Below are 22,209 nucleotides of genomic sequence, written 5' to 3'. Positions count from 1 at the left end.
TGGTTGATAAGGAAACCATCCCCTTAAGTTTTTTTGAAAATCAAAAATGTAAGCTAATACTTTATATTCAGCTTATAAGGCCTTTCCATCTTCCTAAAGTAGATGTGAAACAAGAATGAAGCAGCCCAAACTGTTTTTCTTCCAAGGCATCTTGTTCACTTTTTCTGACAGGTTGAGTGACATTCAGGATGCTGGTGTCTGCCTTTTGCTAAGCCCTGCAAGCTGTTCCAGTTTGCACGTGTCCACAGAAGTAGAGGATTGGCAGCTTTGACTTTTGGGGGGACATTTTACATGAAGTCATAATAACAATGCTAGGCAACATTTAGTAAGCTCCCTTTACATGTGGTCGACTGCGCCAGGCACCTGGTATATGTTATCCTCACAAGGAGATAGTTTCTATACCTTTCACATGTGAAGAAGCAGATGCAGTCCTCACAAGTAAATTATGCAGTCCCCCCAGTACAAATGTAGAGAAATGGGGCTAGAACCCACTTGACTTCAGAGTCCAGAGTCGAGTCTTTTGATGGTCATAACTGACCAGAAGGACAAGGAGTTTCAGAAATGGAGTCCCTCCACATCCTGGTTCATTCAGGGAACAGATATCAAGATGTATGTGCACACATCAACTGTTTACTGAATAGCAAATATTGAAGGAACACACATTGTTTTCTCCTCTGCTGTGAAATCCAGCTGACACTGCATCTGAGGGCAAGATCTCAGTTACCTTGCAATTTGAAAGGCTCTGCTGCCCCATCACCTTTTCCTCCTTCATCCTGCTTTACCATCCTATGACATCTGGTCCTCCACCCATATTGAATCTAGGTTCTGCATGGTCCTTGTCCTCCCTAACCCCCAGGAAGAGAAATGTCCCTTGCTTCCTCCCTCCCTCCCTTTTCTTATTTTCTTGTCATTTGCCCCTCTGAACATTCCTCCTGCCTCCTTATCTCCCCCAGGCTGAAATGAGTAATGAATTCTTGGAGGATGGTTGCCCCAGGCTCTCTAACACCTGGATTAGGAAAAAGGCTGAGGACTGACTCCCCACCTTTGACAGTCTGTGGGAGTTCTCACCTTATAAGGAAGGGCGTCAGCAGTTCCCAGGACTGACCATTTGACAACAGAGAAAAAACCTCTTTAGAACCAGAGGTCTTTCAGTAAAGTTTTCTCCTTGAAGAGGGTGGGAGATAGGGGAGGGAATGCCTCATCCAAAACAGAATAGAGATAATACTATCCATGAGGCTCCTACAGATTCTTTTAGAGTACATGCAAATGACATAGAGATAAGCAGTAAAGAAACAGCTTGATTCTGAACCTCTGCCTACCCTTAATTCTTGAAGTGGCTGTTCCTTGAAAGTAGATTTCACAAATTAATATTCTAAGCAGCTCCATGCACCTTTCTAACTCACAGGAAAACTATTATTTCAAACATCAGAGTTACTATCTTTGAAATTCCCTCCAGAGTTGGGGAAGAGGCAGAAGGGCAAAAGTGGGTCCCACCTAAAAGCTCCTAGAAGCCCTCTACCCCTCCTCTTGGGAGTCTGGGTTACACCCCTAACAGAAAATCACCACCTTCCCTGCCTCCACCCACGCATCGGCCCAGCCTCCTGCCTCTTGCAAATGGAGCAGCCCCATTTCCCGCCTTTCCTCGGCCGGGGGCTTCCCCAGGACCTAGCGGGCGGGCTCGGGGGACCTGACATGCCTGGCAGGAGAGGCGGTGACCGCCTCGCTCCACTCCCGCCCGCTCCGCAGGTGCGGCCCTAATCCCCCTGGCCTAGATATCCGGCAGCCTCTAGGAACCCGGGCTCTGTGATGTAATGCTCTTTTTTCACACTCCCGGCTTAAATACAGATGGAAATTGTTGTCATGTGTTAGAAATGTCGCCAGTAATATAAAAGGCGCAAGCTTGGGCATCTTCTCTCCCTTCTCGCGCCGTCAGCTGCTCCTGCCGCCAGCGCCTCCTTCCCTCGCAAAACCTCTCGGTGGTCAGGTGGCCGAGGGGCCCCCAGCTCGCCTAGGAAGGGGTTCGGATCCCACCCCCCCGCAACCCCCGCCTCTCTTTCCAGCCGCTGCAGAGCCGAGGACCAGCGTGGTGGGAGGCTGTCTCAGGCTCACAAAGGGAAGGATTAAGCTTGGCGATTGGGCTGGGGTTTGCAGGCAAGTACAAGTGGTCCATGATCGCCCCCTCTCCGCCCCCGCCGCCCTCTGTCCACCTCTGGATTCGAACGCTCCGCGGCGGGAGGAAGCCTGGGCACAGGCAGGCGGTGGCAGAGGCGCCCAGCCGCCGGAGGTTTGAGCTTTGGTTGTGGGAACATCCATGGAGGTGAAGATGCCGTGTGTGGAGTGTGGACCAGGGAGGAGGGGCAGGGAGAAACCGGGCCAGCTTGGGAGGGCCAGATGGCTGCGGCTGCGTTCTAATTCACCCGGCAGGCCCCTTTGGCCGCGAAGGGTGGACGGGGGAGGGGGAGAGAGGGGGAAAAAAAAATCAGGGGTCAGTGGGTAGGGAGAGGCCGGGCTCTGGAGCAGATGCCTGGCGAACAATGGGGCTTTTGAAGGGGATGCTGGAGGAAGTGTGGCGCGCGCTTTGTATTGCCTCCTCCGCATTGCAGGTTGGAATCGGGCAGCTCAATTTTAATGAAGTGCATTCCAAAGTGTGCTCGTCAGCCGGGGCTTTCGAGCGAGGGGCTCGGCTGAATGGGGACCGGTGGTGGGAGGGGGTGGGGGCCGCCGAAATGAGTTCCTGATGGATGGTAAAGGAGGAGATGAAAGCCTGCTCAGTGTGGAGGGCAGGGGAAGGGATGAGGGGAAAATCAATACGTCTTCGTGCATATTAATAGGCTCCAGCAGGTGTTGGGAAATGTATGTTGCTGCATTGTTCCGGCGCCCAGGCTGGAGAAGGCGGGGGGCGGGGGGGCTACTTCTCGCGGGCGCGGTGGGCAAATGCCTTTGCACTTTGGAGGGCTTTGCAAGCTCCCCAGGGAAAATAAAGGAGGAAAGAGCTGCCATCCCCTTCTCCCGTTTTTTCCCCATTTTTAAATGAAAGAGAGTACCGGTGCAGACGGCTTTTTAAGTTTCCTTCCTGGAAATTAACATGTGTGTATCAGAGCACCGCTGTCTCCTCTAGGTAAGATATGCATGTCTGTGGGCAAGCAGAAAATAGCAGAATCTAGAGTCTCTGGCTTGTGGAGTGCTTGGGAGCTGAAAAGCTCTTCTCCCTAGCTGGTTCTTTTGAGTGGGCCAAGCCAGGGAAGCTGGTTTGTTTTTTTTTTTTTTGAAGAGGCATGAAGGCTGTCCCTTCCCAAGACCTAAGTCTTTCTGACCCAAGTACCAGGCAGCAGTGGAGTGTGCAAGGAAGATGTCATGTCCCTGGTGTTGGAAAACAGACTTTGCCTCCAACACAAAGGGAGTGGATTTGTGTCTGAGCCAAATTATTTGAGGGTATATGTGGCATATTTATAAGGATTAGGAAGGATGTAGTGTCCTTTTCTCTTTCCTAGAGTTTGCTATGCTCAGGCTTTGTCAATTGAGAATTATTTAGGATACTACTTATGAGAGTGTGCTGACCAAAAAAAAAAAAAAAAAAAAAAAAGCCTTGCTGGTTTTTGTTGTTGTCTATTTGTTTATTTGTTCTACTACTCCTCTTGAATAAGTATTCACCGCTTTCCAAAGGTTCAGACATATTCGTTGGGGAAGCTTTTGCATGAGGTCATTGAGACTTTTTATATTAAAAATATTTAAGTGTAGATATATCCACAATGCACATGAACCCATGTATATGCACTCGGTTGTCCCAAGACTAACATATTGTCTTTCTGGTTTTGGGAAAATAAATGCCTTTCCTAGTTGGGAAAAGCTTGTCTTTTATCACCTGTAAGGCTTTTACTGTCTGAAAATTGGTGTCTTTTGATAACTTTGGAAGCCCTCAAGTATTGATTGGCTAAGCTCTTAGGTTCTTTTCCTGATTTAACTTGCAAGGAACTCATTAACAAGACGCAGCTCATCACTTGCCAATGAATTATAGCGCTGTTGAAAGCTTTAGCAGATTAATGCTATCAACAGAGACTTGATTCCTCCATTTCTCAACTGAGCAAACAGAAGCAGTCTGCTTTTGCCTCCCAATGTCTTTCCTCTTCTGTTTTGGGAAAAGGGGATGTGCCAGAGGCAAAAGATCCCTCTGAGGATACTGTTCTCTAACCTCCACCCCACAGGACCCCATCTAATTAACTGAAGGCTACTCATTTGCATCCCTATGTAGTTTCTTTCCTGTGCTGTATTTCTGTGGCGACACTAAAAAAACTATGTATTTGGACTTGTGCATGTAATGAAGAGAAGTGAGATCAGTTTGTTCTTTTCACTTACTTATAGCTCCTGAATGTGTCTACTATTACCTTTGGACTTGAGTCTTACCTTCTGGTCTGTGCTGAGCAAAAATATGGCCAGTTGAGTTTATCATGAGACCTCCCTCAGGGGAGACCAGATTCTCTCTGCCTTTTAAGTTAACTGTGGTCAGAAGGAGCAGTTTGTGATATGTTCAATGGTATGTCTCACGGTTCTCTAAAAGCTTAAAGATAACCGTTTCATTAAAACAAAGGACCACCTCAACCCAGTGTATTTTTTCCAGATACCTAGGACTGTTTTGGGGACCAAGTGCTATAGATCTTTGACATTCTTAAGTACAAGAAATTATGCCCATGCATTAAAGGCACCACAGAAGCTATGACAATAACTGATATTACTAAGACACAGGTAGCAGCGGCTTCTGACGAGGCAGTCCTTCTCTTCCCCTGTTTTCCATTCTCTCTTAGCATGTGGATGTGTGTAGAGGAGAGGAAAAAGGGGAAAGAGAGAGATCTCCATATTCACAAAGGAGCCAATCACCATGATTAAGTGACATCAGTGATTGAAAAATTGAATTATGATTTCTGTGTGACCCTGTGCTCTGACGCATAAAGCAGGTGATGTGATACCAACAGATTGCTGATTTAATGATCCCAGTAAGTATATAGATCCATGATGCTGGCTTATTAGAGTTGCTATAGGGAAAAGAATTTGGGAAGCACCTGTAACTAAAGGTAAAAGGTATCTAAAGGGAAAAGTAAACAGAAACTACAGGATTAGAAAAAGCTAAATCACAAGACACCCTCCCTACATCAATATAGCCCAAGTATTTCTTTTCTTGGCAACTGTATTTCATGGCCAAATCCAGTTAGCTTGGTAATCACCATTTTCTCAGCATATTTGTTCTTTTTTTTAAAAAAGTGTTTTTATGTTGATAATCAGACCCCAAATATTTGAATGTAAGCACATCCCTCGCAGTCATACTGACACCCTCTGGCACTAGAAAAACTGTCGGAGCATGTTTTGAGAAGGCTGGTGGGAAGAAGAGACAGCAATTCCAACCATTAAATCATTAACTCTACTGATGGCTGTTTCTGACAGCATGTCGGCTCTGGGTGACTTTTAGGCTTTGAAAGTATTATAAACACTGAGTGCAGAGATCTTGCAGGCCTTTGTTTGCTTTTGGGTCTTGATGATAAATCCTTGCCCTTGTGGGGAGGGGGAGTCTCTAGCACAACTGCATGATCAATTGAGGGTGGCCGTGGCCAGGAAAGTTATTACCACACAATGCTTCTGCAATAGTGTGATATTTCACTATCTGATATGTGGTTCCATATTGATAAAAACCCATTCACTCTCCAGTAATCTGTTGAGTTGATGTTTGCGTTTTTTTTTTTCCCCCATACAGTTCCAAAGCTGCTGTTGCTGATATTTATACCTTCTTTCAATGAGGTTGACATCCGTTTGAGTTTTTTTTTTTTTTTTTTGTCTTTTGTCTTTTTGTCTTTTTTGTTGTTGTTGTTGTTGTTGTTGTTGTTGTTGTTGTTGCTATTTCTTGGGCCGCTCCCGCGGCATATGGAGGTTCCCAGGCTAGGGGTCCAATCGGAGCTGTAGCCACCGGCCTACGCCAGAGCCACAGCAACGCGGGATCCGAGCCGCATCTGCAACCTACACCACAGCTCACAGCAACGCCGGATCATTAACCCACTGAGCAAGGGCAGGGACCGAACCCTCAACCTCATGGTTCCTAGTCGGATTCGTTAACCACTGCGCCACGACGGGAACTCCCCGGTTTGAGTTTTAATAGGCTGTCAGATTTGAGTAAAAATGGAATGGGGAAATATTACCTAATTTTTGCTAAGATGTTTGAGCAGATCTTAAGCATGAGAGTAAAAGAGTTCTTGGGCTTAAAGATGAATTATGAGGCTGAAAGTTCTTGAATGAAAAGATTTTTAACCTATTGACATTTGTGATTATCTGACCTGAAAGGGCAGTGAAAAAGCAAAATGCACATAACTCTATTTTGAGGCTCAGCAAGTTTGAGGGGGTGTCCTCTATTTCTCTTTCTCTAATCCAATCCTAGGCCCAGTGCTTATTTAGCTCATAACCTGTGTTCAAGAAAGAGCTGAATGAGTAGATTCATTGAGAACTTGGACAGGTCATTGTTAAGAAGTTTCAGTTATTTTCTAGAGTGGAGCTACTCTTAGCAAAATGAAGCAAGAAAGCACAACTCCATGAAACAGCATTTTAAAAGTAGAAAGTGGAAACACTATAAACACTATTTTCTCTCTCTCTCTTTTTTTCCTTTTTGTGGCCACACCTGTGGCATACAGAAGTTCCTGAGCTAGGGGTTGAATCGGAGCTGCAGCTGCCAGGCTACACCACAGCCACAGCAGCACCGGATCCATAACCCACTGCGCAAGGCCAGGAATCAAACCCACATCCTAATGTAGTCTGTGTCAGGTCCTTAAACCACTGAGCCGCAAAGGGAACTCCTTTTTCCTTGTTTTTAATGACATATATTCCTTCCCACAAACCAGTTAGTTTTTCCTGTAGTTCTCTTGGAAATACGCATTTCGATTCTACTCACTGTTGAATTGATCTCAAGTACTGAGCTGATTTCCTAATTAAAGAATCTCCTTTTCCCATGATCTGTCCCACTCTTGTAGGCTTTGAATGTGAATTATTGCACTGGATATATTTCTTTGCCACAGTGAGGATTAGATCAGTGGGAATCTACAGATTGGGCAACAACCATATGAAATATCTTTCCTGTAAGATAGGAAGTGCCATAATTTTCTGATTAATTGTGGAGGAATGCCAAAGAGAATTGCTTAAAAAATACATAATTGCTTAAAAAATACATAATACATTGTAATAGAGACCTGAAAAGGAAGCAGAAATGTATATAATGAATAACTCCTTATTTTGAGGTTTACTATTCTAGATTATTGAAGTCTTTGTCCTTTCTTTTTCGTACTTTTTTGTTTTTTTGTTTGAACTGCATATGGAGTTTCTGGGCCAAGGATCAGATCCAAGCTGCAGTTGGGCCTATGTTATAACAGCACCAGATCCTTAGCCCACTCTGTGGGGCTGGGGATTGAACCTTGTCCCAGTGCTCCAGAGATGCTGCCAATCCTGTTGCGCTGCAACGGGAACTCTTTTTGGTACCTTTTTGAACCTTTTCATTTGTTGCTTATATTTTTACCTGGAGGTGATCTCATATTAGAACTAACTTACTTTATAAAAATTTGAGTACCTACTGTGTGGCAGGCACTTCTTGGGTATGAAGGACCAAACACAGTGACTAAAATAGATAAAATCCCCCTACCCTCCTGGAGTTCGTGTTAGAATTCATGTTAATTTAGACCTAATAAGATCAGGGAATAGGGAATAAGGTTGAAATGATTAGTTAAAAAGAAATCTTTCAGCTGTGAGAAGTTTGTTCCTAAAAATTACTATGGTTGGTAAAACCAAGCTTTACATAATTGCCTGCATAGTGAAACGATGCTGTGTAAAATTACACACGAGCTCTTACTCCCTCCACAGCCCCACTTCTCAAAAATAACATTTATTTATTTTTTATTTATTCATTTATTTATTTATTTGCTTTTTAGCGCCACATCCGCAGCATAAGGAGGTTCCCAGGCTTAGGGTCTAATGGAGCTACAGCTGCTGGCCTACACCACAGCCATAGCAACTCAGGATCTGAGCCACATCTGTGACCTACACCACAGCTCATGGCAATGCCAGATCCTTAACCCACTGAGTGAGGCCAGGGATCGAGCCCACCTCATGTTTCCTAGTTGGATTCGTTGCTGCTGCACCATGACGGGAACTCCAATATTTTTAAAACATATTTTTTAAATATAAAAAAGTTTATGTATTTATAAATTTGGTTTCCTTCTAATCCTTTTCTCATTAATATGTATAGTACCTTTTTTCTCTTTTGTCTTTCAAAGTAAATGGTATCACATTCCACGTCCTGTTCAAATAATAAATCACTTTTTTCTACCTGAAATAGAGATTTTATATGTATATATATATATATTTTTTTTTAATACCTTTTTCCCTTTTTTTTGGCTGTACCTGTCCGTGGCATGCGTAAGTTCTTGGGTCAGGGTTCAAACCTTTGCCACAGCAGTGACAACGCCAAATCCTTAAACTACTGAGCCACAAGGGAATTCTGAAATAGATATCTTAATATGATAAAACAATTATTCCTACCTAATTTTTGGTAACAACTACCTGGTATCCAAAGTATGGACTTGAGGGTTGGTATTATTTAACTAATTATTACTTGGGATGGAGAGATGAGATTAGATGGCTTAGATTTGAGATTGTTTAGATTTTTTTCTATTCAGATTGTTTCTGTTCTTTTTTTTTCAGTATTACTAAAAATGCTCTAGTAATTATCTTTGCACACTAGTACAGCTTTGTTTTTCCTATTGCCATTACAATTTCCCAACTTCCTCTACTAGTATGTATATGCTTGCTTCATTCTTTTTAATAACTGCAACCTGCACTTATTAGATGACCATTTGCTAGGGCTGGTTCATTTTGTTCTCACAAAAGCTGTATTTATTCATTCAGCATATATGTGTTAAACAACCTTTATGTTAGGAACTGTTCTGGGTGCTTGAGGTATTAGTGACCAAAGGAGATAAAGATTACTCAAGCAGTTCTAGTCCAGGAGACAGACAGTCAGCTGTAGATGTACTAAATAATTTTGTATATTAGAAAGTAATGTGGGGGAGGGGAAACAGCAGAGTAAGGTGGTCAAGACTCTGGAGGGGGCATATTGCTATTTTAAATAGGGTTTTCAGGGTAGACTTCACTGGGAAAGTATCATTTAAGGAGAAATTTGAATGAGTGAAGAAAGGAGCCATGTGTGTATCTGGGTAAATTATAGATGCCCTTTGCCAGGAGTATGAAGCCCTGTGCAAGGGCCCTGTGGCAGAAGGGGTAGCTGCATTGTGGCAAGAGTGACTAGAATAGAACAATGGCTAGAACTGTGGAAGGAGAGGTCAGGATGTAAGGGAGAGGAGTTCCCGTCATGGCGCAGTGGTTAATGAATCCGACTAGGAACCATGAGGTTGCAGGTTCGATCCCTGGCCTTGCTCAGTGTGTTAAGGATCCGGCATTGCCGTGAGCTGTGGTGTAGGTCGCAGATGCGGCTTAAATCTGGTGATGCTATGGATGTGGTATAGGCTAGCAGCTGCACCTCCGATTCAACCCCTAGCCTGGGAACTTCCATCATACGCCTCAGGTGCAGCCCTAAAAAAGAAAAAAAAAAGATGTTGGATATATTTTGAAAGTGTACCCCAAACAATTGCCTGATGGATGAAATGAATGAGATGAGGGATGTGTGAGAGAATGATTACAAGGTTCTTGTAAACCAAACACCTTATAGGATGGAGCTGCTTTTGGCTGGGTAGGGAGAGCTGAGGCTGTGCCATCTTTTGGTTTAAGATCTGGAGTTTCATTTTGGACTTAGTGAGTTGGAGAGGTTTATTAGACTTGGAAGTGGGCTGTCAGGAATGCAGTGGGTGTGGTGTGTGGAATTCATGGAGAACATCACTGCACATGATTTCCATCATCATTCCCAGTGTTGGAATGTGAGAAACAGTGCTGAAAAGGAGCATTTTTGCGCATACACCAGGGTGCCCCACTGTGAATCCTAATATAGGTTATACTGAAGGTGGCATCACTGAGTTTAAGCGTGTGTGCTTTTTAGGATACACAGGTCCTTCCAAATTATTCTACCAAAAGAATTGTATATTTTGCATTCCTATTAGTATGTACAGGAGTATTCATTTCCCTTCATCCTCACCAAACTTAGTATAAACTTAAAATTTTGCCACTTTGATAGGTCAAAGACTTTTTATAGCCTTTTCCCATGAACTCAGGGTCCTCTGGCCTCCAGAGCTCTGTCTAGCTTTGGAAGACATAGGAATTGTCCCTGCTCTGTGAAGGTTTGCACAATGGTGGTGCAGGTCATACTTGATAGGACAAACTAATTGCTTGAGGACTTAGCTCCCTGCAAGAGAATGTAACATATTCAGCATTGTTCAAGCAGCTAATTAAAGGCTAATGGGGAGACAGCTAAGTAGCAGTTTTAAAGTACGTCTCTTTTTAAAAGGGGAAATTTTGAACTATATCATCCTGAGAAAGAATGGTTCCTTCTGACATTTGGACAACTTTCAGTAGCGAGTATTGAATTCAAATCATTGGCATCCCCAAGGTAGTGAGAGCATTGAGTGGATTCTGATTTCTTTACAGTTATCCAAGTTTACATGAGCACCAAAGTTTGAGTTTCTGTGGTTTCTTTTGACCAATCAAACAGTTGCTATGGCATAGCTGTGTCCTAGATAGTATGTTGGGGCCAAAGGGTACAAAGATACATAAAACACAGCTTTTATCCTCATGGAGGGTCCACTGGAGTTGGTCGTGGTGGGAGACATGTACAGCCAATGATAGGCCAATGTCACATGGGCTCTAAAAGATACATGTAAAGGTTCTTGGGGAATGAGGACAATGGCCTGAATTCTGTCCCTAGTTCAGGGAAGATTGCATAGAAGAGACACTGGTTATGAGTTTGAAGGATAGACATGAGTTTGCCAGATGCTTGAGAGGAAACATTCCAGGAAGAGCACTCAAACTTGTGGAAATCGTGGCATGAGAAGCTTGTGTTTCTGGGAAGCATCAAGTCATTGATTCTTGAATGTGCCGTCGTAACAGTTGTGAGGGACCGGCAAGGGGAGAGACACAAAGGCCCTTGTATGTCCTGCCAGGGAGCCTGGAACTTATCCTGAGGGCAGTGGGAGTCTTGGAAGAATTTAGGTTGGGGAATAACATGGTCTTATTTGTATTTTTGGAAAACCACTCTGGCAGACATCTAAGACAGGGGTCGTCAAACTCCAGTCCTCAGGCCACTGCCTGTTTTTGTTAAAGACCTTTTACTGGGACACAGTCGTATGTTTATGTTTTGTTTATGGCTGCTTTCGTGCTTCAGTGCCACTGTTGAGGAGCTGAATCCAAGACCATATGGCCTCCAAAGCTGAACTCTTTGCTGTCTGGCCCTTTGTAGAAGAAGTTTGTCAACCCTTGGATTAGGGGATGTAGTTAATACAGGGGGCGGGGGGGGGGCAGCAGGGAATCTATGGTCAAAGTGAAAGCTTAAGTGGGGGCACAGGAGGAGGGGAGACACAAGAGATATTCAGGAGAGAGACCTTGGTGAATGATAGAATGGGAGATGTGAAAAGAGAAGCATCCAAGATGGTGTGCAGGGTCCTGAGAAGAAAGATCCCAGGCAGAGTGAAAGGTCATAAGGGACATCTCAGTGGAGCTGTCCAGCAGAATATGGGGTGAATGAGCCTGGGTGTTTGGCAAGTTTGAACCTGTTTTCATGCTATCTTGTTAATACATAAACGTTCAGAAATACCTTATCTCGATGCCCCTGTATAATATCCTGCTCTGGAAAAGAGTCCCTTTCTCTGCCATTTTTCATCTTTCTTGACCAGTCAAGGATTGACTTCATGTCTATGCACTTGAGAAAGCCTTCTCTGCAGAATCCCCGCTGTCCACTCTGACCTACCTCTGCTCTGAACCCTTAGATAGTATCACTGGAAACCCTTTACTGCTGATATGGTTCTTTTCTCAGGTTAACATTTCTCATTTCCCTATCTGGAACATAAGTTCAAGGCTAAGTTTCATGTCTCATGCATTTATGTGTGCCTACCAGTTCTACCGTGATATCCCAATTTAGATGTATAGGTATGTATTTCATATTTATGGAATCTGATGGTCAAATGATGGAGCAAAGCAAACTTATCCTACCTCTAGTATCATCCCCCCAGACATGCAATTTTGAACATATTGTATATGTCCTGGTTATCAAGGGTACAATGATTGCCCTCAGGAACTTACATTTTAATAGAGAAAGAAAATATGTTACCGTCTATGCTTTTATAATTCCTAAAACTGTAGAGCATAATATTTCAAGCAACTCTGAGATGGTATTCTAGCTCAGCTCTCTTGTTTTACCTATGTTTAAACTGTGTAGAGGCAGAACTTGAACCACCCATCTCACCAACAGTGATAAGGCTTTCATCTGTGTTGTTCAGATTGGACAGTGTGATTTTGTTTCCATTCAAGAGCCTAGTAGTTCATTGTTTTAATGTACTTTTGTATACAGGGAGTCGGCTTGTCATCTTTACTCTGCCGAGTGTCTATTTTGAAGGTTTTTGGTTTTGTTTTGCTCTTCATACGACACTACCAGACTTGTGTTTTACTGTAAAAGGTCTGCCTTAATGGGGTCAAATTTAGGGAGAGATGCTTCACTCGGCTTCCATTCTGTTCTCATACAACATATTGCTGTCTGTATTCTTGGAAACTGACATGGAAAATGAAGGAACACGGAGTCTCTGGCAGCTTCCCGTTTTCATCATTACAGGAGTTGAAAGCATCAATTTTCATTTCATGCTTTGAATTACTTGTAATATAGGTTTTTAGCCAGTCTTTGGTAGGCAGATGAGCCAGAGCTTTGGGGCTGTTCATGAAAGGAGCCTCCAAGGAAAGCAGGAGAATAGTTCTCAAGCCCCAGGGAGGGAACTACATGTGTGTCCGGAAATTTAGATCTGAGAGCGTCGCTCTCCCAACACTGCTCTGCTCTGGCCTGACAGACACTTCATAAAAGTACTTGCCTTTGGAGTGCTTCTGCTTGATTTCTTTCTCTCTTTTTTTTACAACTGCACCTGTGGCATATGGAAGTTCCCAGGCTAGGGGTCAAATTGGAGCTACAGCTGTTGGCCTACACCACAGCCATGGCATCACCAGATCCAAGCTGTATCCACAACCTTTGCCACAGCTTGTGGCATCATCAGATCCTTAACCCATTGAGTGAGGCCAGGGATCGAACCCTCATCCTCATGGACACTATGTCTGGTTCCTAACCCTCTGAGCCACAATGAGAACTCCCTGCTTGGTTTCTTTGTGTTATAATATGTCATGCAAAAAAGTGGGATGGGCGTTTCGCTAATATTCCACAGACAGTAAAACAACAACAACAACAACACATCAAGGTAAAGAGAGACTCTGGGGCCCAAGGATATCTTATTGGGGAATGGTAAAATATGTCAAGAGAAACTAACTATGACTTTGATAGCAAGGCACTTACCCAGCAGTAGATGAGGATGGAAACTTCCAGGGCAGTTGACTAGGTTATTCTTATGATGCATCTCCCCTAATGGGAAACCAGTAAGCCTTTGGAAAATTACAGCTTCATGGCACTTTCTCCCCTGCAAAGCCATACATTAGCCACAGCAGCTCTTGTGACTTATTACAGGCTGAGAAACCTGCTTCCCCATCCCAGAAGTACCCCTGTGCCATGTTTTTGCATTTTCCAGCATTGAGAGTGAAGCTACTGGAGGGAACTGTTCTGCTTGCCAACCAGAGAGAAGGTGTTAAAAGAAAAAAAGTCAGTTACTTGTCAGTTGGAAAAGATAGATGTTCCAACATTATTGTCATTAGGAAAACTACTTGTAATTTGAGATGGTTGTAATTTAAATGAGTTCTACGTATTGAATGCGTCTTTGAAAGGTGTTTGATTTCTCATGTTAAAGTCATAATTTTTTGCAATGAATTTTATTCACTGTTTAGAATTTACTTACAATATGGTTTGCTCTTTTGGCTATGCAGTTCTCGGAGTTTTTCAAATGCATACGGTTTTGTAACTACCATTTCATTCAAGATACGGAATAGTTCTGACATCCCCCAAAATTCTCCTCTTACCCTTTTGTTATTAATTTCTTCCTTCACCCCTCGGCAACTGCATCTGTTTTCAGTCCTTAATAATTTTTCCTTTTTCTGAATGTCATATAAATGGAATCATAAAGCATGAAGCTTTTGGATTTAGCCTCTTTCACTTAACAAATGAGATTTCAGGTTCATCTCTGTTGGTGAGTGTCTCAGATGTATTCCTTTTTCTTGCTGCATAGTATTTCATTGCATGGATGTACCACAGTGTGTTTATCCATTCACTAGCTGAAGGACAGTTGAGTTATTGCCAGTTTGGGGGGATTATGAATAAATCCAATAAAGGAGCTTACAAAGAAAGCAAGATCCAGAGCCCCAGGGAAAGAATGAAAGGTGTAGTGTAGAGATTTTGTGTAAACCTAGATTTTTCACTCTGTTGGGGTAAATATCTCAGAGTAAGATTGTTGGGTTGTGTGGTAAGTGTGTTCCACTTCGTAAGAAACCATCAAAGTCTTTTCCAAAAAAGCAGAACCATTTTGCACACTCCCAGAGTTGTGGTTGCTCGGCATCTTTACCAGCACTTGCTACTGTAAAATTTTAAAAAAGTTTTTTCCCCCTGACTTTCTAATACATAGTGAAGACGTATTTCATTATGATTTTTAGCTTGAATTTTCCAAATGATTAAGATGTTGAACATATTTTTCTGTGTGTATTTACCATCCATATGTCTTTTTGGTGAAGTATCCTTTATTTGTTTTTTAAAGTGAGGGTTTTTCAACCACAAATTTTAATGGAATGCACAAACTATCACTCAGTCCTGCTAACGTTTGGCTTGTGTGATTTTTTTTAAAATATCAAAATGATATTTTCAAACATTATTTATAAACCTATTATTTTTTAAAACTGCTGTATAGTTGATTTACAATATTGTGTTAGTTTCGGGTGTATAGCAAAGTGATTCAGATACACACATACATATATACACATGATTCAGATATATATACACACACACACACTATATGTATACTTTTATTCTTTTTCAGGTTCTTTTCCATTATAGGTTATTAACAAGATGTGCTATACAGTATAAAGATCTTATTTTCAAACATTAAGCTTAGGATAGGAATCAAATCTAGACTTGCATCTTGTCTCTGTCATTGACTATCTGGCTGATCATGACAAATCATTTGACTGCTGTAAGATTCAGTTCCATCATCTGTAAAATGGTCTCAATGCCTAATTGCTGATGATTTTTAGGTTTAAATGAGTGCCTTGCATAGAACATAACACATAGTGGCACATTCACCAAATAATAACTCTTAATGTAAATATCAATATCATTGACGCAGGTGAACTTATGCAGGCAGGTCCTCATTAACCATTGTAGCACCATTGTCTGGTATGGTACCCAGTGCATGAAAGGCATGAATAAAATGGTTGAATGAATAAATGAGTCACAGAAAGCATGCCTGCTCTTTATGCTCGAATTACCAAGAATATCACACATACAGTTTTGAGAGGCACTGTCCTGAATCTCGGCATGTTTGTTAAGTTGTAACTCTGACGTTTTCCATTTATTTTAGTGCTGTAGTTACTGATATCTTTTTGCCCACATGCTTCAAATTTATTTTTAGGGAGGCTGAGGGCATAAGAATTTAGGATGCCACCTGCTTTTCTTCTTTCTGCTTTTATATGCTTTTTTCAAAAGTCAAAAGCCATGACCCATGACTCATTCTTCAGGTTTTTCTGCCACTTGAATGGAATACTCGCAAGTAATTGCAGATAAATCCATGGCTTCCCAGTTTTGCTAAACACTGCTTATCACTCAGTTCTGCTGGAGGTTGCTGCCAATTATGTCTTGGCTGTTTTTTGGATAGTGGGTGTATATAGGCTAGCCTTTACCTTCTCCAAGAAAGAGGGCTGTGGATAGAGCATCTCAGTTCTGATAACTTGACCCCATTTTGAGGAAATCGCTGACTTTGGCAGGATGCTTTCAGGGCCTCACCAATTCCAGGATTGGTCTCCTAAAAACCATTATTCCAGCTGGTCTCTGCTGAATCAGCTGTTAGAACTGGGCCAGAATATCTCGTTATGTAGGCTGAGCAATACTTGAACCCAACCTTCCACCTAAAGGAAGAGAATTAGCTTTCAGCCAGTTTGCTCTCTTTTGCAAAAGTAGCTTTTTTGGGCTGTCGAAAATGGATATGGGGGTAGAGAATGTCTGAGTCTGGATGCTCAGTGATGTGTTAATTATTTTATGTTCCGTCTAGCTTTGAACTTCACACCCCTCTCACTGTGCAAAGTTCTCCACATTGAACTGCCTTTCCTATTCTGGTCATCAGCTTGGCCTCTGAGAGGCTAGTAGAAGCAACAATCTTATCTTTAAGGAGAACATGACAAGAGCTCTTCTTGGTATAGATTTTTCAAAGCAACACTCTTAGCTGGTAAATTCCCACCTAACCTGAATGTGTTTTCAGTTCTTTAAAAAGTCATTTAAAAAGTTGGCTACTAGTTCCCTTCTTGGCTCAGTGGTTAATGAATCCAACTAGGAACCATGATCTTGTGGGTTTGATCCCTGGCCTTGCTCAGTGGGTTAAGGATCCAGCGTTGCCATGAGCTGTGTTGTAGGTCACAGACGTGACTCAGATCCCACGTTTCTGTAGCTGTGGTGTAGGCTGGCAGCTCCAGCTCTGATTAGACCCCTAGCCTGAGAACCTCCATGTGCTGCGGGTGCAGCCCTAGGAAAAAAAGAAAAAGGACCCCCCCAAAAAAATGTATATATAATAAATAAATAAATAAATAAAATAAACAAGTTGGCTGGAACATTCCTTTACATTCTTACAGAGTCCTGTTTTCAAGCTTCATCTTGGTTGCATTTATTAGAACACTAAGAGCTAGACCGCAGGGGTGCAATTACAATGACAAGGTAAATGCACTTGAACTTGCTCCTGTTCCAGCCTCTTTTCTGTTGATGTTCATTTGTTTGTCCTTCGTGGTTGTTGATACTGGCATAGCTGTTTCAAAAAACCTTGCAGTCAGCACATACTGCCCTTGCCATCAATAAGAAATCCCACCATAAATAGCTTAAGAAAGTTGATGATATTCAGTGAAATGTGTTCTAGTCCAAGGTCACAGGAACATATGTATTATTATCAAATAATACAGACAAGTTAGGTATGTTTTACTCAACTATAACTCACGTTATAACATGACTTCATTTAACTGCCTTGCAAGAAGCATGCTTTTGAAATCAAGAATAATGAAAGTGATGTCATTATTGGTTTGAAGACATTTTCAGATCAGTTTTAAGATCTTTAAATGATACCAGCCTGGGGCGCAGTAGTTAACGAATCCGACTAGGAACCATGAGGTTGAGGGTTCGATCCCTGGCCTTGCTCAGTGGGTTAAGGATCCGGCGTTGCCGTGAGCTGTGGTGTAGGTTGCAGACGCAGCTCTGATCCCGTGTTGCTGTGGCTCTGGCGTAGGCTGGCAGCTACAGCTCCGATTCGACCCCTAGCCTGGGAGCCTCACATATGCCGCGAGAGCGGCCCAAGAAATGGCAAAAAGACAAAAAAAAAAAAAAAAAAAATGATACCAGCCAGAGAGCAGCAACAGTATCCTGAAGGAAAAGGAACTTAACATCTAGAGTTGGGATTTGCACTTTGGTAGCCACTAGTCACACGTAACCATTGGAGCATTTCTGTGGTGGCCGGGCTGCCTCAAAATATGCTATCTGTATAAAACATACACCAGATTTTGAAGACTTAGTATGAAAAAAAGAGGGTTAAATATTTTATTTATTAATAAGTTTTTATTACTGTTGAAATTACAGTGGTTTGATATATCAGTTTAGACAAAATACAGTATTAAATGAATTTTGCTTTTCTTTTTTTTAACTATTTTTTAATTTGAAGTATAGCTAATTTACAATGCTGTATTAGTTTCAGGTGTACAGCAGTGTGATTCATATACATACATATATGTGTACTTTTTCAGGTTCTTTTTTTTTTTTTTTTTTTTTTTTGGTCTTTTTGTATTTTCTAGGGCCGCACCTGCAGCATATGGAGGTTCCAGGCTAGGGGTCTAATTTGGAGCTATAGCTGCCAGCCTACGCAACAACCACAGCAATGTGGGATCTGAACTGCGTCTGTGACTTACAACACTGCTCATGGCAATGCTGGATCCCTAACCCACTGAGCGAGGCCAGGGATCAAACCCGCAACCTTATGGTTCCTAGTCGGATTGGTTAACCACTGAGCATGATGGGAACTCCATTTTTCAGATTCTTTTCCATTATAGATTATTGTAAGATATTGAATATAGTTCCCTGTGCTATACAGGAGATCCTGGTTGTTTTTCTGTGTTATATGTAGTAGTGTGTATCTCTTAATCCCAAACTTCTTAATGTTTTGTGTGTAATTTAAAATTGCATTTATGGAAGTTCCCATCGTGGTGCAGTGGAAATGAATCTGACTAGGAACCTTGAAGCTGCGAGTTGGATCCCTGGCCTTGCTCAGTGTGTTAAGGATCCTGTGTTGTGGTGAGTTGTGGTACAGTTTGCAGACAAGGCTCAGATCTGACATTGGCATAGGCCACTGGCTGTAGCTCCAACTTGACCCCTAGCCTAAGAACCTCCATATGCCACTGGTGCAGCCCTAAAAAGACAAAAAAAGATAATAAATAAATAAGTAAAATTTCATATATGGTTTACAAACATGTCTTTCTTAATGGTGAAGGATGGAGTATGACAATGGTACCCATCACTCCAAAGTTTGTCCACACTGTAGTCCTATCTCATGGCAGGATCTATTTGCTGAAGATGCCTGTCCATCTTTGGAACATCTGTGAAGCAAAGCCTGTGAGAATTGTGATAGATCAGAGGACTTTGGGTTAAGTCATAGCTGAGGTTTCTTTCCTGGATAGTTGGGCTCATGGCGGCCTTGATGTGAAGATCAAGATTGAGAAATGAGGAGTTCCCGTCGTGGCTCAGTGGTTAACGAATCCGACTAGGAACCATGAGGTTGCGGGTTCGATCTCTGGCCTTGCTCAGTGAGTTAAGGATCCGGCATTGCCGTAAGCTGTGGTGTAGGTCGCAGACACGGCTCGGATCTCACGTTGCTGTGGCTCTGGCGTAGGCCAGCAGCTACAGCTCCGATTAGACCCCTAGCCTGGGAACCTCCTTATGCCGCGGGAGCGGCTCAAGAAATGGCAAAAAGACAAAAAAAAAAAAAAGATTGAGAAATGAGGTAACAAGGTCAGGATGTGAAGGGAAACCCCAGCAATTTCTCCGGAGAAGCTTGCTTTCCACCAGAGGCTTACTTGACCTTGTTTTCATGCCCAGAATACTCACACTGATAAGGTTCTGTCTGATGTGATGCACCTGATTGGAATTCCAGCGGGCTGCCACCCAAAGTCAAGTCCTTCTGTGCCATGTTTAAAATCATCCCTTTTGCTAATATTCCTGAGAGTGTTGAGGAAGGTCTCTGTGTAGTCCTGCCACCTGGGATTGTTTTGATCTGACCATTAGGCAACTAGACTGAGTTTACCCCAGAGTTGAGCCGCTATGCTTGGTATTCTTCTGTGTATGTGCTGGGTGTGATCAGACACTCAGAACCAACAAGAGCTGTAATCTCTTGTCCACAGGGAGCTTACTCATCACCAGATACAGAGCATTTATAACATGCCATGCCTTGTTCTAGGTCCAAGAATGCAGCAGCCAGGAAGCCAACTAAAATTCCTGCAATTAGGAAGCTGACATTCTGATGGAGCCCTTGGTATAGTTTGAAATATCCTTTTGAAAAAAATTAAAATCATTAAAAAAATTTTTTAACTAATAAAAAATTTTAAGTAAAACACCCTTATGAAATGAGTTTGTGAGCTAGAGGGGAACTTGGGGATTAGGTAGTCGAACCCATTTATGGAACAGAATAACTTCAGTTTACATGTTGAATCTATCGTAGGGGCTAGTGTAGTGCCTCACACTGTGATAAGGTCCAACTGTATATTCATCTATTTAGTAGGTATTTATTAAATACCAACTACATTCTAGGTGCTTTAATAGGCATTGGGAATATATTAGCTAACAGAAGAAAGCTGATTGTTCTCAAGGAGCTTTGGTTCCCCCTGGGTGTGAGCAATGGGGAGTCGGACAATGGCCATAGATAAGTAAGTTACAAGACTATGTCTGAAATGGATAAAAATCTGTGAAAGGAAAAGGACAAGTAGAGCAGTTAAGGGGTATTGAGAATGCTGATGGGAGATGGTTGGCCACGTTAATCAGAGCCTAATTGGATAGGTGACTTTCATGCAAGAGTTGGAGTAGAGGATCTTAACTATGCAAATATCTGGGGTGGGGAGGGGGAGTACCATTGAAGAGGGAGGATACATTCTAGGTAAAGGCAACAAACGAACACAAAGTTTCCAAGGCAGGCGCCTACCTAACTTGTTTGAGGAGCAGTAAGGGGGTGGGGGGTGGTGTTGCTGGACCAAAATGTGCAGAAGGGGAGATGAGTATATTAGAAGATGACATCAGGGAGGCAATAGAGGATTGGATCACGTGAGACCTTCACTTTTATGATACAGAATTTAGAGCAGAAAACTTCTCTGGTCGGACTTACATTTTTAGTTTAATTTTTTTTAACATATTGTAAAATACTTTTTTATTGGCATAGTTCTATGAGCTTTCATAAATGCACATAGTCATGTAACCATTATCACAACCAAGGCATGGAAGTCAGTCCTTCTTTCACCCCAGAAATGTCCCTCGTGCTGCCCATTGGTTGACTGAACATTTTAAAGGACCATTCTAGATGCTCTGTGGGTATAAGACGATGAGGAGGTATGTGGGATTCAGGAAGCCCAGTTGGGAGGCTTATGCTGCTGTGAAGGTGAGCAGTGATAGAAGCTTGCCCAGCATTAGTAGGAAGTGGGCAGATGCTGAGTCTTTTCTGAAGGCAGAGGTTTGATGGGAGGTGTGGGAGAAGGAGAGGAGAAAATGGAGACATCCTGATTTTTGACCTGAGCCCAAAGGGAAGCTGCTGCCACATCTACTGAGATGGGGTGGGCTGCAAGGAGGTTTGAAGGGGAAGAATATTGTTCAACTTTGGAGACTTTGGGTCTCATTATATATTTGGTTCTCAAGTGGAGATATTGATGAAGAAGTGAGCTGAATTAAAAGGCACAATTGATTTTTTAGAAATGAATTTTCATAGTCTGAAACAGTTGGGAAAAAAAAAAATCTTTGATTCTTATGGGAACCGCTTGGCAATCTTTAAGATTCAGAGGTGCTTGAATAATCTGATACCCACAATTGTTGTCCGTCGTGTCTCTTTTATGGTCCTGCCATTCTTTATCTTTGGTATAAAGATATATATCCTTTTTGTGTGGATAATGCTATAAAGTTTAATATGACCGTAGTGGTCCTGGTGTTTGTTTGACTTGTTAATTGGGAAAAAAAAAGAAAAGACCTGTGTTAGGAATAAGGAAGAACTAGTTAGGCTCCTTTTATTCTACCAAAGATGTTTAACTCTAGCAAGAACCTCTGGTGTTTGACTTTGGGTTACTGTGTATTGATTTAGTCATTTCTGGTGCCTTTAGCTGCCAATGCACTTGAATTGAAGAAGAGAGAACCAAAGGGAAGGCTAAAGTTAAAAGTAAGATAAGATGCTAGTCGGCACAGAAAAGTAGAATGCAAAATTCTATATATGGTCTAATCTCAAATTAGATTGAAAACGTGTATGTACATACACATAATACCTTTTGATCAGAATATGCTAAAATATAACTGCCACTATCTTTGTGTTGTGAAATGATGAGTTTTGCTTCATTAAAAATATTTTCCTGGAGTTCCCGTCTTGGCGCAGTGGTTAACGAATCTGACTAGGAACCGTGAGGTTGCAGGTTCGATCCCTGCCCTTGCTCAGTGGGTTAACGATCCGGCGTTGCCGTGAGCTGTGGTGTAGGTCGCAGACGTGGCTCGGATCCTGCGTTGCTGTGGCTCTGGCGTAGGCTGGCAGCTACAGCTCCGATTCGATCCCTAGCCTGGGAACCTCCATATGCCATGGGAGCGGCCCAAGAAATGGCAAAAAGACAAAAAATAAAATAAAATAAAAATTAAAAAAA

General features: G+C 42.4%; 1 protein-coding gene and 1 long non-coding RNA gene across 40 annotated transcripts in view; both read left to right on the top strand.

Moving 5' to 3' along the window:
• Nucleotides 1-22,209, top strand: part of MAGI1 (membrane associated guanylate kinase, WW and PDZ domain containing 1) — a 674,066-nt gene that overhangs the window by 429,102 nt on the left and 222,755 nt on the right. For 7 of the 39 annotated variants that reach the window (XM_084988903.1, XM_084988916.1, XM_084988896.1 and 4 more), the window contains exon 1: nucleotides 2,052-2,151. The exons of the other annotated variants lie outside the window; for them this stretch is intronic. The gene's annotated coding sequence lies outside the window, so the exon portion shown is untranslated. Of the gene's footprint in view, nucleotides 1-2,051; nucleotides 2,152-22,209 lie in introns of those variants that run through there. 39 annotated transcript variants of the gene reach the window in all.
• Nucleotides 3,250-11,373, top strand: LOC146397372 (uncharacterized). Its single transcript, XR_014823494.1, has 2 exons — nucleotides 3,250-8,053; nucleotides 9,486-11,373. It is a non-coding gene; the product is annotated as an uncharacterized LOC146397372 (long non-coding RNA).

The sequence above is a fragment of the Sus scrofa genome, chromosome 13 (assembly GCF_054392235.1).
Source record: "Sus scrofa isolate SSC_HxYL_T2T_F1_AM1 chromosome 13, Sscrofa_HxYL_maternal_Yorkshire_Landrace_v2.0, whole genome shotgun sequence".
Classification (NCBI taxonomy): domain Eukaryota; kingdom Metazoa; phylum Chordata; class Mammalia; order Artiodactyla; family Suidae; genus Sus; species Sus scrofa.
The sequence above is the reverse complement of the archived record's forward strand: the minus strand, read 5'-3'. Positions and strand labels throughout refer to the sequence as shown.